Source organism: Bubalus bubalis, chromosome 8 (assembly GCF_019923935.1).
Source record: "Bubalus bubalis isolate 160015118507 breed Murrah chromosome 8, NDDB_SH_1, whole genome shotgun sequence".
Taxonomy (NCBI): Eukaryota; Metazoa; Chordata; class Mammalia; order Artiodactyla; family Bovidae; genus Bubalus; species Bubalus bubalis.
In genome coordinates, this window is record NC_059164.1 from 46787223 (window position 1) to 46793282 (window position 6060).

The window sequence follows — 6060 nt, forward strand, 5'->3', positions numbered from 1 at the left end:
TTAGACGTAATGCTATTGTACATTTAATAGACTACCTTATAGTGTAAACAACTTTTATATGCACTAGGAAATCAAAAAAATTCATGTGACTTGCTTTATTTGACACTCATTTTATTGAGGTGGTTTGGAGCCAAACCTGTGGTATCTCTCAGGTCTGCCTACCTTAGGATCCCTCCCAGGGCCTGGTGGGGGTGGCGGATCCATACTAGTGAGGGACCTGAAGCTTAAGATTCACTTGTTTGATTCATGTAAATTCTCCCCTGCTCTTCCCTATTAAAGAGAAATAATTTCTTACACCAGAAAGGCATGCCCTCTCTTCTATATGGGAAGAATTTCTCCCTACCTGTCGCCTTTACCTCATTTACATCTGCTCAGTCCCAGCAGTGATCTTCGCCCATCTCTCTCCTGATTCCACCTCTACCAAAGCCGTCAGCAAACTTGGAATCCCAACAACTCTTTCAGGTCTCTCTCACTGGGCCTCCACACAGCATTTGCACACTGTCACATTTTTGCTTTTTCCCTCCTAGAAACAGCTCCTTTGGCTTGCATGACATAACCCCTGCCCCTTACCATACTCTGATTTCTTCTCTCACCCCGCTGTTGTCTCTGTCTTCCTAAATGTTGGCCTTCCTTCAGGTTCCAGCCTTTTCCAGCTTCTTGGCCTACACACAGCCTGGAGTGATGGCATGAAATGAAATGGAAAGTGTTAGTTGCTCAGTCAGGTCTGACTCTTTGTGACCCTGTGGACTGTAGTCTGCCAGGCTCCTCTGTCCATGGAATTCTCTAGGCAAGAATACTGGACTGTGTAGCCATTCCCTTCTCCAGGGGATCTTCCCAACACTGGGATTGAACCTGGGTCTCCTGCATTGCAGGCAGATTCTTTACCAACTGAGCCACCAGGGACTCCCAAAACAGTGGCAGATACCCACTTGCTCTGCCTCCCAAGTCTAGATCTTCAGCCTAGACCTTTAGACTGTGGGCTCAAGGCAGGGACCATATATCATTTAGGTTTGTATCTCCCATACCCAGCAGGTACCTAGTATGTGTCTGTCTGAATGAATGAATAGATGAGTGTTTACTGATGAGACCAAAGTGATATACCATTAAGTTGGAATGCTTAACCATATGTGAAGTACTTTATACAGAGTGGAAAACACAGCAGTTTCTATCAGAGTGGCTTTCAGTTGTCCCATTTAACTCTTCATCAGAAAGGAGAAGTTTTAAATGTGAGAAAAGTGAAGACAAAACAAAAAACCCAACAGACCAACTCCATTTCACATGGAGGTCAGAATAAATACAGATCGTTTTCATTAGAAACTCTTTGAAACCACTCTCTGGCATCTTCTCTTCTGAGCGGTTCTGGAAAACAATTTGCTTTAGCAGTTTGGTGAAGAAAGGCCAAGAAACGTAGAATTTCTTTAAACATTTTTTTCTGTTCTTTCAGTTATAGTCGATGACAGCTTCAAATTTTCTTAGACTGACATATATAAAATTGGATGGCATTTCTTTGTTGTGCAACTCCTAAATTCTTTCATCTGTTTTGAATATATTTCCCCCTTGAAGTCTGAATACATGCCTAGACTCTGTCTAAACATAAATTGTTTGAACAAAGAAGAAAAAGATCTAATTTAAGAGATCATTGTCCCTGAGTGGCACTGAAATCTCATTTGTTTGAATTTATTCACTTTTCCCAAACAATTGTTTAGTACACTAAAAAAAAAAAACCTGGAAACTTAATTGAATTAATGCAGTATCTTTTCGGTAATAACGTCCTCTTAGGCTGTATAATAAATCAATTAGAATCCTACTCCGTGGCTAATACTTTGAGCTCTATCAGTATTCAGCTTCCAGTTTTGTTACTCTGTAAGCAAGAGATGAGGTGAAACCCACTCAAAGCCCACACTTTTTGAAGTGAAACTGGGAAATCTGAAATTCTTGGAGGAAGCCGGTAGTGGCATGGGTTGTCTGTCTTGAAGGCTAGGAGAAATGGCAGATGTGAAGAGAGAAGGAGTTGGGTGGGAAAATAGCAATGCCTGAGAGAGAGGCAGAGTTCTGAAGGCTGCAAGAACCAGCAAGGAGCTTGAAAGTCCCTGCAAGAGGACTGAGTTCCTTTGCCATTGGAGTGTGGTTCTCGGGATGTGGTCACCAAGCAGCAGCAGCCACAGCACCCGAGAGCTTGTTAGAAATGCAGATTCTACGGAATTCCTGGGAAGTCCAGTGGTTAGGACTCCAGTGCTCTCACTGGGTTTGTTCCCTGGTTGGGGAACTAAAATCCACAAACCATGTGGTGCAGGCAAAAAATAAATAAATAAATAAATAAGCAGATTCTAGGCCCTTACCCCAGACCAACACGATCAGACTCTAGAGTCAGGGCCCAGCCATCCATGTTTTAACAAGCCCCCTGATGATTCTGAAGCCCATTTAGGTTTGACATCTGACTTGGAGGGAGGTGGACCACCACTGTGCCTGTGAAAATGTTCTATTGAAAACATCATTACTGACATTTTTCTTAAAAAAATAGTGTATTTTAGGCAATACTACACAGCTGATTTATTTTCTAAAGGAAACCAATTTATCTGGCTTTTTTTTTTTTTCTCATGGTTACTGTCTGGGAGATAAGTGACATCATCTCCCATGATTGGGTGCTAAATAGGATCCATTTTAAGGATGGGTGTAGAGGAACGTTCTCAAGTCTCGGTATGGTTGATTACCCAGAGAAACATGATAGATTGTCTTCCTGCTAAAATTATGCAAGTCTTTATTAAATTTCACATCATTTATATGTTATTATTTTCATTCAGTTGGTATGGCAAACAAAACAATTTGAGGTAGTAATTTTATCATTGCCATTAACTGAACTAAACTTTATTTTAACTTTCTACTTTTTTTCAAGCTTTTCCTTCTGTGTTCATGTTGGGGTGTTAATAGCATGTCAAACTAATTGCACTCCTCATGGTCTAATTCTATTCACTGTCATTTTTGGCAGTAAAATTCCGAGTTTGGCATGCTTTCACACTGACACGGGCTTGCTAAATTAGCTGAGCAGAATCTCAGAACTGCTAGAATAAATCCAAGCAGAAAAAAATCCAAAAATATCATCCAGGATCATACAGGATATTTAAGAATTCTGGTTGGCTTATTTGTCCACTCCAGAAAAAGCTTGTTCTGTTGACCTCACCCTTGCCACTCGGGTTTTATTGATGATGGTGTTTGCTTTCAGAGTGTGTGAAGGACTCCATGGGTTACACATGACATGACAAAAACCCAACTCAAATTGATTGCAGCAAAGGAGGGTTATATTTGCTCTCATAACTGAAAAGACAAGGAGTGATCTGGCTTCAGGTGTGGCTGACGCCAGGGGCTCGAATGGTGTTGTATCAGGTAGTCTCTACAGTGGTTCCCAGTGATTCTTGCCTGCTGGTATTCTTGCCCTCTGTAATCCCTTTCTCTTGAGTGTAAGGTAGGACCTAGAGACTTGCTTCAAAGAGAATAGGGCAAAAGTGACAGATGTCATTTCCCAGATGAGGGCATGAAAGCACTGACTGCTGCCTTGTTTGCAATTGCTCACTCATTTTTTCCAGAGTGCTCTGGCTGGGTGACTCAAGCTGCCGTGTTGTGGGTAGCCCTGTGGGGAGGCCCAGGTGGCAAGAAATGGACGTTTCAATCCTAGAACCAGTAAGAACCAGAGGCCTGCCAACAGCCACGTGAGCTAGCTTTTAAGTGGGTCTTCTGAGACTTGGGACAGCTGTGTGAGTACAGCCTTTCTCCTACTGGTAGAAGACTGTGAGAAGACTGTGCTCCTGAGCAACATGTTGACTGCAGCCTTGTGAGAGACTCTGACTCTAGGTGGACCCTGGAACTTAGTAAATATCTGCTACATCATCAACAGGAGTACTATTTCCACTGTTCTTTAAATGTAGAAACAAAATCTGAACTTGGCACTTCAGATAATGATTAATCAGCTCACCCTGTTCTGAACACTTCTAATAATATAGTTCAGTCTGCAATACATGTTTTTTTTGGGGGGGGGAGGGGGGGACAAGTGTTGCCACACCATACCATTGATTCAAGTTGATCTTATAATGAACAAAAAGTCTCCCGCTTTTGTTTTATGTGAACTGCTGATAATCACATTGTCACTATTCTGAACTCAGCTACTGAACACTGATGCTTCTAACATTCTTTGTTGTTTGTGCCCAGTGCTTTTGAATCTTTTCCTTTGTCCAGCAAATCAGTTGGATGTGCACTGTTGTTGGGTGGAGAGTTTGTCCATTGGGTGAACATGCCGTCCATCCTGTCCCTCAAGGCGTTGAGTGAGCTCATTCTAGACCCACTTTGGCTGATAATCAACCTGATCTCTTTGTTTGTTTAGTTGGCTATGGATGCTCCTAATTGTTCTAATTGTCAACTCAACATGGCTTCATATAGTCCACATGGGTGCCATAAAAGCCCCTTTCAAGTACTTGATTAAAATTCATATTCTGTATGTGGTCTGCATTATTACATCCTTATCAAAAAAGAAAAAGATTTTATTATTTCCAAATCATCATCTGTATTTTTGTCACTCAGAAGCCCCAGGAGGCAGGTTTCTTTATAACTTTTGCATTATATTATTGCTAATGTGTAAGAGTTCTGCTGTTCCATATTTTTGCCAACACTGAATATTATCAGAAGTAATTTTGTCAGTTTTGTGAGGGTGAAATGGTATCTTATGGTTCTTATAATAAGAGACACCCAATTATTACTGAGATTGAGCATGTTTCCATATTTATTGACTGAGTTACGGTTTTCTTTGCCACTTTGTATTATTTGATCATTTTTCTGAACTTAGATTTTAAAAATCTAATAATATATCTTAGACATGTCTATACACATGAATGTGTAGAGTGCGTCAACAAAAAATCAAATAACAGTCAAGCTAAGAAAAAAGAAAAGAGAATTTTATTTGAGCCAAACTGAGGGTTATAAACCAGGAAACATTCTCAGAAGCTCTGAGAACTGTTTGATTAATCAGGAGTTAGAGATGCAATTTTAGACATTTTTGAGACAAAGAATTTGTGTGTCATATTGATAGGTTAACAATTGTGCACACAGTTCATCAAAGTTTTTTTTTTTTAAGCCAGTTGTATATGTACTGATACAGAACAAGCCTTTGGTCAATGTGACCCCTATATGAGATGAAAAGGAAATATTGATAATTTTAGGATTACAGTGCTGGCATCTGAAGAAAGGGACCAATTTTTCTCAAAGGTTGATTTCCTCCTCCTGTTTTATTTATTTTTTTTGATTTGTTTGTTTGAAATGAAATAGTTTTTATTCTTCAGCAACTACCAAGATAACCCCCAGAGGTTCCAATAAGACAGTAACAATCCACCCTGCAGCTTTACTTCATGAAGGAGGGTGAAATCAAATCTATCTAATCTGAAGATCGGGCCTCAGCACGAGCCGGCCTCGGGGAAGAGAGGAGGGGACCCCTGTGGCGGAGGCGATGCTGTGGAGAACAAGGCACAGATGTGGAACAATGGAGACATAGCCAGTCAGGGCTGACTGATCGCCTGCACAGCCCACCAAGTCCCCACAGATTTGAGCCAAGTCGTTTAGAAGGGATTCAGGCCACTGCATTGTTCTCGCAGAGGAGCAGCCAGCGTGCGCCCTCCTGCTCACTAGGGCTGGGTAACTGTGCAGCAATTTCATGACAGTTTCTGCTAGATATTTCCTGCTATCTTACTTTGTGTCCAAATCCACCTAAAGTACACACTGGTGTCCCCAGTGACTAAGAAAGGCTTTGTGCTCACTTTTTAAAAAAAATTTTAATTGGAGGCTAATTACTTGACAATATTGTGGTAGTTTTTGCCATACATTCACATGAATCAGCCATGGGTATATATGTGTTCCCCATCCTGACCTTCCCTCCCACCTCCCTCCCCATCCCATCCCTCAGGGTCATCCCAGTGCACCAGCCCTGAGCACCCTGTCTCATGCATCGAACCTGGACTGGTGATCTCTTTCACATATGATAATATACATGTTTCAATGCTATTGTCTCAAATCATCCCACCC